Below are 13,700 nucleotides of genomic sequence, written 5' to 3' on the forward strand. Positions count from 1 at the left end.
GAATGTAAAATATTCCTCTTCCAACTTGCATTTAGCCATTCTATAGTAATGGAGAAGACAGAGGACAGACAGGTCGTTGGAAACGAGAAGAAGAGTTAAAATGACATTCAACGGATCGCTAAAGATGGCCATCAGAGACAGAATGCAAGTGCTCTTCAAGATGGTTGCCTGGTCTCTACATGGTCTCACCAATGTGGAGGGCACACCCAACATTCTGTTTTCAGTTCCATATTTGAGTATTTGAGATCTCTTTGGTCTTACATCATCAAAGTTCTGAATGAAAAGGATAGAACGAGCCTTCCCTTGGATAAAAATGTTAATTTACAAAAGGCAGTGGTTTGCATGAAAAGAACCCGTTCCACTGTCCTTTGAAAGCTGTCATTGTTCCAGCTTGGTATCTGGTTTTAGAACAATAGCTTGGGTTTAAATAATTACTTAAACATGGTAAAACCTCCCAAGGGATTCTATGGATGTGTCTAAACATTAGACAGGAGGCACTGTATTTTTCCAAAAACATCTTGTCCTGTCCCACTAAATCTCAAGAAATCTTCTCCCGCATATTAATCTTGTACCGCAGAACACTAAAGAGTTGATTTCATAACCCTGACACCCTTACTAATCAAGAATTAGGGTAAGTGCCCTAGTTACACCAGCATTTTGTGTCTACCATCATTGACATCAAGGTACCCGAGATCCTGAGCGAAGATCAGAGGACGGTTTTCAGGACATGTCACTGCTGGACTTGTCCACGAGAATCGTAAGGTCATGATCATAAGTGATAGGTAGAATTAGGCCATTCGGCCCATCAAGTCTGCTCCGCCATTCAATCATGGCTGATTTATCTCTCCCTCCTAACCCCATTCTCCTGTTTTCTACCCATAACCTCTGACACCTATGCTAATCAAGAATCCATCTATCTCTGCCTTCAAAATATTCACTGTCTTGATCTCCACAGCCTTCTGTGGCAAAGAATTCCACAGATTCACCAACTTCTGACCAAAGAGATTTCTCCTCATCTCCTTTTTAAAAGAATGTCCTTTAACTCTGAGGCTATGACCTCTGGTCCTAGACTCTCCCACTAGTGGAAACATCCTCTCCACATCCACTCTATCCAAGCCTTTCACTATACCTGAAGATAGACACAAAAAGCTGTAGTAACTCAGCGGGACAGGCAGCATCTTTGGAGAGAAGGAATGGGTGACGTTTCGGGTCGAGACCCTTCTTCAGACTTCTTTCACTATCCTGTATGTTTCAATGAGGTCCCCGCCTCATTCAGCGAGTACACGTTAACCAACTCATCATAGGTTAACTTACTCATTCCTGGGATCATTCTTGAAAATGATTCAACATTCCAGGTGTCAAACTTTTTATTCTGGAGTATAAAGTATGTATGTGTGGATTGTTTTAACATGGATCACCATCGCACACCACTAACATGCAAGCTTCAAAGGCAGGTGGGACCAAAACAACTGGAGGTCAGGACTCCGCTGCTATTCCATCAAATAACATGCCACAAGGCAGACTGCTTAACTGCATCTCCACACTCCTCGGGAACAAACCAGACGGATTGTTTGCAGAGTTAATGTGCTTCTAAATAGTTGGGAAATTTATGAGGAGTTCATTGTTAAAATTCTTGAGATAGTATGCTGGGAATTAATTAGGAAAATCATTACAGCTGAATCACTTAATAAAAATTACTGAAAGGAGGAAAATACTTTGGCTTGTTGCAAAGAGAAATAGAAAATAAAAGGGAAACTTTTTTCCTCTTGACATATTAGCTCCAAGGAGGCTATTGAGTAAGTGCTTCTGTTATATCCCAATTATTAATAGTTCCAATTTTAAAGTCAAATAGCATTTTATATAATCTAATTCATGACTTTGCTTGTTTTTCCCCAACTTCAGTAAATTAAAATAATATGATCTTAAATCTGTTTACATTTTAGAAAATCTGTTATCACCACTGGAAATATGTTGGAGATTATTCAGCAGAGCAATATGCTATTAATTCATTGTGAATTCAGAATAAAGTTAAATATCACAGGGCATAATTTACATTTTCTGAACATTCAAAACATGAAAAAAAAATATTTTGGAAATGTTTTGAAATTCTATCACATTTGGTTAAATCGTTATCACTGCATTTTATCATTGTTGTGACATACTGGTAAAATTGATTTATATGTACCTTCTCTTCAGACCATAATTGAACTCTTACCATGCAGTCAGCTCACAACCTGTCCACTGCTTGCTGAATGAAATATTGCCGTTAAATTCATTTGGTTATATGCTGGCATTTCCATAAAGTACATTTGAGTTATCTAATAGTGCCATTTCTTTATTCCCCTGCACTATATCTGAAGAGTTTTTCTGCAATAATGCTGCACATTGTGTTTCAGGCATGGAGGTTAGGCCTATTTTCTGGCCATTACGATATTCCTTCCATGACAAGAAATGGTACGGGCCATGAATTGATCTTCGCAGATGATATGTGTTCTGTCACCCAGAACTCTCCAGTAAATCATAGAATTTACTGCCATAAGTAAGATCTGTACTGATATTTTGAAATAGTACCTTTCTTTTCTCCAATAATGCATAAGGAACATCACCCGACGCGATCTCCCGGTTGCCAAACATTTTAACTGCCCGTCCCATTCTCCTACTGACCTTTCCATCTTGGGCCTCCTCCACCATCAGAGTGAGGCCACAGACAAATTGGAGGAACGGCATCGCATATTTTGCTTGAGCAGCTTACAACCCAGTGGTATAAACGTTGAATTGCCTAATTTCAAGTAAGCCTTGCATTCGCTCCCTCCCTACCTCCCTACCATACCCTAGTCCAGTGCTTCTTAAACTGGTGAATGGTTCACCCAAGGGTGAATGAAACTAGAGGGGTGCATGAAGGGTGAATGACAATATATATAAAATTATACATGAAGGAGAATAAGACGAAAATTACCAAAAAACAGAAGAAAATGTAGTCGGGTGAATGAAATCTTGTGATAAAGACTCAAGGTTGAATGAGTTTAAGAAGCACTGCCCTAGTCATCCTACTAGTTCCACTGTTCACATCCTTGTATCCCTTTATTATCACCTCTCCCCCAGCCAACAATGAGCCATTATGGGCTCCACCCTTCTTTGGTCATCTGTTGCTGGTCTGCTTTGTTCTGGCCTTTTCTTACCTCGAGTTCTCTCCTCTCTACTTGCAGTATGAAGAAAGGTCCTGACCCAAAACATCACCCATCCTTTCTCTCCAGAGATGCTGCCTGACCCGCTGAGTTACTCCAGCAATTTGTGTCCATCACCATTGACATGATGTGAATGAAAACAACTGTGCTACCAAATTCCATCTTCGTCTAGGATGTTTTGTTCCAGCCATTGAAGCAAGAAGGGCTTCTACATCGTACTTAAACTTAACATGAGTGGGACATGTGCTTGGTTTAAGGATAGTTTGTGAACACTACCAAATATGGCACTTATGAATGTATAGGTACTGAGAATGTCAGAGGAGTTTTTGCACTGATTTTGTTTTGTATATGTTTTGTTTATGTCTTTTATTGCTGAATAAAGTTTAATTTTGAAATTAAAAAATAAATCATACTTAGATCAAACCCAGGTATCTACAAATTCTATACCTGTTAATACAGTAGTGGTCCGGTTAAATTGCTGGTGGCACAGTGGCGCAGCGGTAGAGTTGCTGCCTTACAGCAAATGCAGCGCCAGAGACCCGGGTTCGATCTCGACCACGGGCGCTGTCTGTACGGAGTTTGCACGTTCTCCCCGTGACCTGCGTGGGTTTTCGCCGAGATCTTCGGTTTCCTCCCACACTCCAAAGACGTACAGGTTTGTCGGTTAATTGGCTTGGTAAATGTTAAAACAAATGTCCCTAGTGGGTATAAGATAGTGTTATTGTGCGGGGATCGCTGGTCGGCGTGGACCCAGTGGGCCGAAAGGGCCTGTTTCCACACTGTATCTCTAAACTACAAGCAACACTGTTTCTGAGTCATGAGTTTGGGAATTCAATTCCTATTCCAGAACCCTCAGTAAATAATCTCATCAAACGTCCAGAGGGTTATGCTGCTCTGTCAATGGTGTGTGATCTCTTGGAGGAGACCCAAGCCATGCCTCATCTGTCTTCCCAGCTCTCTGCAAAAGGTCTCAAGGGAATATTTCAAAGAAATACAGGAGTTCTTTAACTCTCAACCAACAGCACCAGTAACTGAAACAAGTATAGGGATAATTGTGTATTCAACACCGCAGTTCTTTTTTGGGAGAACACGTACACCAATAAAGCACGCATCTTGCATTATTTCAGCAAACCTACCTCAAAAGTGCTTAATTATCGGTATTGTTATCTGAGACAACCCGAGATCTTTAAAAGTGCAACATGAATGCCAGATTTTTGTTTTAATGTGATATTTTAGAAAAAGCTACTGCTACTTTGTAAATAATGTAGAGAGATCAGCAGCTTGGGTGAGAGTTCCACAAGATTAGAACAATGGTGCAATCAACTGTTTGAGTTTGTGTTTAGATTATTGTCATGTGTACCGAGATGCAGTGAAAAGCTTTTGTTGCGTGCTAACCAGTCAACAGAAAGATTACAAATGAGCCATCTACAGTGTAGAGATTTAAAAGTGTGGAGCGATTGTAATGGCTTATTGCAGACCCGTGACTGGCACACAAAGAGCCACCTGGGTTGGGCGCCATCTTGGACCATCTTGGAGAACATGGTAAGGCTATAGTGGTATAAACTCATTCCAAAACGGCCTCTCCTTTACAAGACCCACACTGGGAGAAGGACCCTCAAAATTATTCCTGCAAGAAACCATTTCTGAACCATCTTTAATTGCTGTCAAAGGTTTCCTTAAAAAGATTTATTCGATTTTGAGCTTTCTTCCGTGGAACAACTTTAGAGACTCTTGATAAGAATACTGGAATTGCCTAGTTATTTTTATCATGTTGTACAGCTGCATCCCAGTATAAGTACTTTTGATTCATTTGATCTACGTTTTCTTATTACTGAGACTTTTCCAGCTAGCAACATTCGTCTCCAAACTATTCCCAAAATTGAGGCTTCCCTGAACAATTTCAGAGGGCATATCACATTTTATAACAAATAAAGATAAAACTTTCATATTATGGAAAAAGTTATTTAATTGAATCTATCGTAGGCAGGACAGTAGGAAATGGTCCACATCTCACCAAAACTGAATCAGACCATGATACCCAATCTAATGCACACTTCTTTTTTTTTTTTTTTTTTTTTTTTTTTAATCAAAAAATACTTTATTCAAATAATAAATATCATTCACAAAACATATTTTTAAACAAGCCCATCCGACATTTCCGGAGCTTACATTTGATACAGACATTCACTTAGACATTTACTTACATTTAGACATTTACCCAGTATCCCTTATTTGGAGGGGCGTCTCTCTCCACCACACCCTGCCCCCCCATGTCCAGCAGCGGAAGGACCCTAGACTGTGGTCCTCCCCCACAGGGCCTTAGCATTGGCTGCACCGAGCTTCAGTGCGTCCCTCAGCACGTACTCCTGCAGTCTGCAGTGGGCCAGTCGGCAACATTCCTTGACGGACAGCTCGCTCCGCTGGGAGGTCAACAAGGATTGGGCAGACCAAAGAGCGTCTTTCACCGAGTTGATGACAAAACTAGAAAGAAAAGTTTGGTCGCTGCTCAAACTTCAAGTTTCACAGGATATGCAGTCTGACTTCTCAACAACTTTCATCATGCATTTGAATGAAATCTCAATACTTGTTTTTCACGTACTCGACAACCTTTGAATGACTTTCAACTGATTTCTTCACTGGAATGTTTCATGCTTTCTACTCGTTAAGTATATTTCGCCATCAGCAGTTCTTGTTCCATCTGTGCTTTCTCTGAGCTCATTAGGAGCAATAGCGATCAGTTTAAAAAAGAAAATATTGAATTTGCCACCTTTTATGCAGTGAAATTTCAATACCTTAAAACATTCCCACAACGTAGGGAAGTAGGAATGAGACATCAACATGCAAGCACACATTGTAAACAAGTGAATTAGGATCAAGAATAGGCCACTCAGCCCCTCTAGGAGCTTTACCATCCATGGCTGATTTGATTGTGATGTCGCTTCTCACCCAATAACCTGAAACCTGATTGCAGATTAAAAATCTATTTAAATCTGCTTTGTAAAATATTTCTCTTTTCACAGTCCTTTGAGGAAGAAAGCTCCAAAGACTCTTGACCCTCTGAGACAAAAATACTGTCTCAACCTTGTCTTACGTAGATGAACCACTATTTTTTAAATCTGAGAACCTTTGTTCCAAGTTCCATAACAGGAAATGTCTTCTCCACTTCTACCTCGAGATCTTGCATATTTCAGTCATATCACCTCTTATTCTCTGAAGCTTATCCTATCCAGCCTATCCTATCCAGCTTTTCAACACAAGAAAATCTGCCCGTCCCAGATATCAGTCCAGTAAATCTTTTCTGAACTGCATCCAATGTAATCCCAATGCTAAAGAAAAACAAGATCTTATGTCTTAGCGACTACTGTCCAGTGGCCTTGACATCCCCCATCATGAGGTGCTTAGAGCATTTATTTCGAGAGGACTAGAGTATAAAAACAGGAATGGGATGCAAAGGCTTTGTAAGGCACTGGTCATACCTCATTTGGTATTGTGAGCAGTTTTGGGCCCCATATCTGAGGAGGGACGCATTGGCATCGGAGAGGGTCCAGAGGAGTTTTAGGTGAATGATCCTTGGGATGATTGGGTTAACGTATTAAATGGCAGTGAAGACTCGATGGGCTGAAAGGCCTACCTCTGCTCCTATGACTTATGAACATGAACCTTGAGAGGCTGGTTGTGGAACATATTAAATCCAGTCTACCAAGCAACCTTGACCCACTGCAGTTCGTCCCCCACCACAACAGGTCCACGGCTGATGCCATCACCCTGGAACACATGAATAAGAGAGAACACAACCCAGGAACACATGAATATGAGAGACACCTACCTCAGACTTCTATTCATAGACTACAGATCTGCCTTGAATACCATTATCCCATGCAAGCTTATCTCCTAACTCATGGAACTTGAAACCCCTTTCCCATCAGATGGGAGTTACAGAAGTGTAAAAGTGCATACCTCCAGATTCAAGGACAATGTCTTCCCAGCTGTTATCAGGCAAATGAACTATCCTATCACCAACTAGAGAGCAGTCCTGACCTACGATCAACCTCATAGATCCTTGGACTATCTGTAATCGGAATTTACTGGACTTTCTTGCACCAAACGTTATTCCCTTTATCCTGTATCAGTACACTGTGGACGGCTTGATTGTAATCGTGTATTGTCTTTCCGCTGGCACGCAACAAAAGAACTTTTCACGTGACAATTAACTAAACTAGACTATATGTTTCCAAATACACAAGACGTGATGTTAAAATCCTAAGTGCCAACTCTTAACTTGCTCCCGGTGGTGATGGAAGGCCTAAGCACTCATCCACGCTCCTCCGATGTTGAGAAAGACTGGGCAGACACGTCACTGGGGTTATCAAGTGGGCTCCTACTTTCATCAACGTTTCGCTGACTGGGCCCACGACGTCTCCAGTAGGCTCAGCAGTGCATTCTGGCGTCCCAGAACCACCCCCCTCTGCATCTGCCTAACCGGCTTATTTGGGAGACCAGATGGGGTCTTTCCTCTTCAGCCAGAGCCACTGGCTACTCCACTCTGCCACCCCTGATGTTTCCTTGATGGCCTGGCGTAATAAATATGCTCCATCAAAAGAGAAACAATATTGACCGATCTCATCTCACCAATGTCCTGTGTAATTGGAACACACATCCTGACTTCTGTATTCATTTCCCGAGTGATAAAAAGTAACAATCTGTCATCTTTCCCAATTATTTGATGTAAAGCATTTGCAATTATGCATTTGGTCACTCAGTGCTCTGCAATATCTCACAATTGGAATAATAAAATGCATTTTAATTTTATTTTTCCTGCCAAAATGGACAATATTACTGTTTAATCCACATTATATTTCATTTGCCATATCCTCGTTAACACAATAAATCTTTCTATATCTCTAATAGACAAAATGCCGGAGTAGATCGGCGGGTCAGGCAGCATCTCTGAAGAAAAGGAAAGGGGTTCAGTTCAGTTTAGTTTATTGGCACGTGAACCGAGGTACAGTGAAAAGCTTTTGTTGCATGCTAACCAGTTAGCGGAAAGACAATACATGTTTGTATTCATTTTGGGTGATGTTTTGGGTTGAGACCCTTCTTCAGACTGAGAGTCAGGGGAGAGGAAAACTAGAGGTATGAAGAGGTACAAGGAACAAATGAATGAAAGGTATGCAAAAAGTCAAGTCAATACCAGCATCAATGGTCCATTGTTGGCTGTGGCGAAGGTGATAACCAGTGAAACTAACAAGTGAAACAGTAAATATCTATTTATAGGCTCCTTATGTCATTTTTTGAATACTTTCTTACCAACCTTTGTGCCATTCGCACCTCTTTCAAACTTAATTACAATGCCTTCATCCATGTCATTTATATAAATGGTAAAAAGCTAAGACTCCAGCATTGATCCCTGGGACACACCAACCATTACATCTTGCCAACCAGAAAAAAGGCTAATTGTGCCTACTCACCATTTCCTTTTAACCAGCCAATATTCTCCCCAGAGCCAGCATTTTGTGACTAAATACCTTCAATTTGTACCAGCATCTGCAGTTATTTTCTTATAATACCTCCTACACTGTTAATTTTCATTTTCCACAATAATTTGCATGTGGCACCTTATCAAATGCCTTCTGGAAATCTCCACAATACATACATCAGATCCCCCCTTCATCCACTGCATGATACTTATTCAAAGAACTCCAGTAAATTGGTCAAACACAATTTCTCCTTGATAACATCATTTTAACTCTGCCCGATTTCCTTTAAATTTTCAAAATGTCTTGTTACAACATCTTTGGCAAAATGTTTCTAAAATTCCTCAAGTGACAGATGTTAAGTTAACTGGTCTGCACTTCTGTGTTTCTGTCTTTTGAATAATTAAACTGATAATTAAATTGACCAATTAATGCGGCGTGGATGTAAGCTTTGGGACGTGTTTGCAGACTGAACAGAGGAACATTAACTCAAGGAATTGTTCTTCCGAGTTCTTTGCTGGTACCATTAACACCTTACTTTGCCTTGCACAGTCACCTCTTTTTGCATTTAACTACTCCTGTCTTGCAGGCAATCACAACTTCCCTTTTGTTGCTTACATAGAATATCGAACAATGCAGCACATGACAGGACTTTCGGCACACTATGTCCGTGCCAAACATAATGCCAATCGAAACTAATCTCCTCTGTCTGCACGCGATCCACACCCCATTCCGTGCATATCTATCTGCCTAGCTGAAAGCATCTTAAATGCCATCATTGTATCTGCCTCCACCATCCCCCCTGGCAACCCATTCCAGGCCCCCTTCAATGTGTGTAAATACCTTGCCCTTGGGCATCTCCTTTAAACTTTGTCTCTCTCACCTTAAAGCTTATCGAAACGTATAAGATTATTAAGGGGTTGGACACGTTAGAGGCAGGAAACATGTTCCCAATGTTGGGGGAGTCCAGAACAAGGGGCCACAGTTTAAGAATAAGGGGTAGGCCATTTAGAACTGAGATGAGGAAAAACATTTTCAGGCAGAGTTGTGAATCTGTGGAATTCTCTGCCTCAGAAGGCAGTGGAGGCCAATTCTCTGAATGCATTCAAGAGAGAGCTGGATAGAGCTCTTACGGATAGCGGAGTCAGGGGGTATGGGGAGATGGCAGGAACGGGGTACTGATTGATAATGATCAGCCATGATCACATTGAATGGCGGTGCTGGCTCGAAGGGCCGAATGACCTCCTCCTGCACATATTGTCTATTGTCTATGCCCTCTAGTCTTTGATATTTCCACCCTGAGAAAAAAGACTTTCACTGTTTACCATCTCTGCCTCGTAATTTCACATGCCTTGACACACTTCTATCAGATACTTCAATTCATCTTGAAATCTATTATCACCAACTTTTTCTCAATATTCTAAAACATTATCAAAATGTCAGAAATATTTCTCTCCTCAGAAGGGTTGCCAAGCCTGCTGACTTGTGTTTCAAATTTAAAAATGTCAGTACCCACATTGTTTTGCGTTTGTACATTTCACTAAATTATGATTGATTTTGTCCAATTTAACATCGTCTATTCTCAATGTGAATGCACACATTTTAATTAACTGGATAAGTTGCATTATCTGAGATGAAGAGATTGATTAAGGTTAGTGACCTGAATTCTTCTGCAGATGCTTGCTGATGTACTGCACATTTCCAGCATGTTTTGTTGTCCTCTCATAGGGATTGAAATATGCAATGTCCCAACACAGAGAAAAGGCTCTCGAGCTTCATAAAGAATACCCATCACTGTTGGCAATTCCTAGCAAAATGTTACACTACAATTCAATTCAAAGCCGATGTAGCAGATGAACAGACAGTTTTCTCGTGAAGGTGTTTTTCAGCTATTATTGATTTTCCTTTCTGATGATAACTGGGAACAGGTATGAAAACATAAAGTGTTGCATAAAACAAAATGCTGAAGTGGGTCGAGCAGCCTCTGTGGGAGGAAAATAACTGTCAACATTTCAGGTCAAGACCCTGGTCTCAGGTCAAGTCCATCAGGACACGTGGCCCAATAAAGCATAGAGTATGAACTTCTTTTCCCACAACCTCATCACTTAGATCTAATCTTATAACTTTATGTTTTATTGAGGCGCTCCCGGTAGCTTGTTCCTATGGTAAAATAGACAATAGACAATAGGTGCAGGAGTAGGCCATTCGGCACTACGAGCCAGCACCGCCATTCAATGTGATCATGGCTGATCATTCACAATCAGTAACCCGTTCCTGCCTTCTCCCCATACCCCCTGACTCCGCTATCATTAAGAGCTCTATCTAGCTCTCTCTTGAAAGCATCCAGAGAATTGGCCTCCACTGCCTTCTGAGGCAGAGAATTCCACATCGTGGAAGACGTCTTTGCTTCATTTGCTTATAGCCATGTTAAAGTTAGAACAAATGATCTTTAGCTAACTTTTGCTACATAATGGTTCATAACACATGTGATAGGAGAAGAATTAGGTCATTCGGCCCATCAAGTCTACTCTGCCATTCAATCATGACCATCTCCGACACCTCCCTCCCCTTCCTTGATCTCACAGTCTCCATGACAAGAAATAGGCTATTGACTGACGTCTATTACAAACCCACTAACTCCCACAAATATCTCAACTACATTTCTTCCCACCCTACTTCCTGCAAAGACTCTATCCCCAACTCCCAATTCCTCCGTCTATGCTGCATCTGCGCCCAAGATGAGGTGTTCCGTACTAGAACATCTGAAATGTCCTCATTCTTTAGGGAACAGGGGTTCCCCTCTCTCTTCTTAGATGAGGCCTTCACTCATGTCCCCTCAGTACCCCGCAGCTCTGCCCTTGTTCCCCCTCCCCTTAGTCATAACAGAGACAGAGTGCCCCTAGTCCTTTCCTTCCACCCCATCAGCCATCGCATACAACACATAATCCTACCAAATTTCCGCCACCTCCAACGGGATCCCACCCCTAGCCACATTTTCCCATCTCCACCCCTTTCCGCCTTCTGCAGAGACTGTTCCCTCCGCAACTCCCTGGTTAATTCATCCCTTCCCACCCGAACCACCCCCTCCCCAGGTACCTTTCCCTGCAACCGCAGAGGATGCAACACCTGTCGTTATATCTCCTCCATCGACTCTGTCCAGGGATCCCGACAGTCCTTTCAGGTTAGGCAAAGGTTCACTTGCACTTCCCCGAACCTCATCTACTGTATCCGCTGTTCATGATGTGGACTCTAAAACATCAGCGAGACCAAACGCAGACTGAGCGATCGGTTCACGGGACATCTTCACTCAGCCCGCGTGAACCAACCTGATCTCCCAGTTGCTGGACACTTTAATTCTTTCCATTCCTGCACAGACCTTACCATCCTCGGTCTCCTCCATTGTCAGAGTGAGGCTAAACGCAAATTGGAGGAACAGCTTGGGGAACCTTCTTCAGACTGGGAGTAGAGTGTAAAGATACAGCATGGAAACAGGCCCTTCGGCCCAATGAGTCAACGCTGACCAATAATCACCCCCGTTCACACTAGTTTCCTTGTTATCCCACTTTCATAAACAGTCTCTCCACACTCGGTGCAATTTACAGACGCCAATGAACCTGCAAAGCTGCACGCAGGGCCGGAATAAGCTACTGCGGGACTTGTAGCTAGGGTTGCCAACTTCCTCACTCCCAAATACGGGACAAGGTGACGTCACCGCCTCGCGCCCCACGTGACCTCACCCAGCCAGCGGCCACGTGGTCCCGCTCCACCAATGGCAGCCGCCCGGGCCGGGAGGCGGGTTGCTACGCAACCTCTGTCAGGTGGCGCCCGAGCCTAAAGTGTACGGAGGTAGGCACAAAATGCTGGCATAACTCAACGGGTCAGGCAGCATCTTGGGAGAGAAGGAATGGGTGACGTTTCGGGTCGAGACCTTTCCGAAGGGTCTCGACCCGAAACGTCACCCAACTTCTGCTGGACCTCCATGAGATGGGTGGCGAGGACTTCGCCATGGACGGCGAGGGCGACGAAAGTATCCACGAACTGAAGGAGAAGGTGAAGGGTTGAGGATTTGGCTCCGAGAAAGCCACGCAATCCAGGCTGCGAGAAGACTACGACACCGTGGAGCAAGACGGCGACGAGCCAGGCCCTCAAGGCTCGGTGGACGGGTGGATCCTGTTTGTGACCAGAGTCCATGAGGAAGCCACCGAGGAGGACATCCATGACAAGTTTACTGAGTACGGTGAGATCAAGAACCTGCACCTCAACCTGGACCGGCGCACCGGCTACCTCAAGGGCGACGCTCTGGTGGAGTATGAGACCCACAAGGAGGCGCAGGCAGCCATGCGGGGTTTGAATGGGTCGGAGCTGGCCGGGCAGCCCATCAGCGTGGACTGGGGCTTCATCAAGGGCCCCCCTAGGAGCAAGAGGCGGAGTGACCGCAGGAGAAGCCGGAGCCCGGACCGGAAGCATCACTGAGCCGGGACGGAGTGTGGAGCGACGGGTGGGACGGAGCATTTAGTGCGGGGCACTCAAAAATGAGGGACCCGTAGCATGTGCTGCTTTTGCTACTAGGTTAATCCGGCACTGCGTCCTTGGGATGTGGGAGGAAACCGGAGCACCAGGAGGAAACCCACGCAGTCACAGGGAGAAAGTCCACATGGAAAGCACCCGTAGTCAGGATCGAACCCGTGTCTCTGGCACTGTGAGGCAGCAGCTCTATCAGTTCTGCCTCAGTGCCAGATAGAGGGGGGAAAGTTGGTAGAGAGAGATAGGGGTGGGATAGTGCCTGGCAAGTAATTGATGGATGCAGATGAGTGTTTCGCGGATGGGTGGAGGCAGTAACAAAGGCTTAAGGGGAAACGGAGATCAAAAGGTGTCAGATAAGGAAGGAATGAGGAGTGAAATGTAAACCCAGAGGGATATGGGTAGAAGACAAGAGGGGAAGGGAAAGAGATGGGAACAAAAGAAGGGAGGGCTGAGAGATGAGTGAAAGGAGGAGGAAGGAACAGTTTGACCATGATAACAGGGGGAGGATAAAAAGACA

At 43.5% G+C, this 13,700-nt stretch overlaps 1 pseudogene; it reads left to right on the plus strand.

The window, feature by feature from the left end:
- The first annotated feature begins 12,622 nt into the window (after window positions 1–12,622).
- LOC144598209 (RNA-binding protein 8A pseudogene) lies at window positions 12,623–13,132 on the plus strand (annotated as a pseudogene).
- Window positions 13,133–13,700: the final 568 nt, after the last annotated feature.

The sequence above is a fragment of the Rhinoraja longicauda genome, chromosome 11 (assembly GCF_053455715.1).
Source record: "Rhinoraja longicauda isolate Sanriku21f chromosome 11, sRhiLon1.1, whole genome shotgun sequence".
NCBI classification, from domain to species: Eukaryota; Metazoa; Chordata; class Chondrichthyes; order Rajiformes; family Arhynchobatidae; genus Rhinoraja; species Rhinoraja longicauda.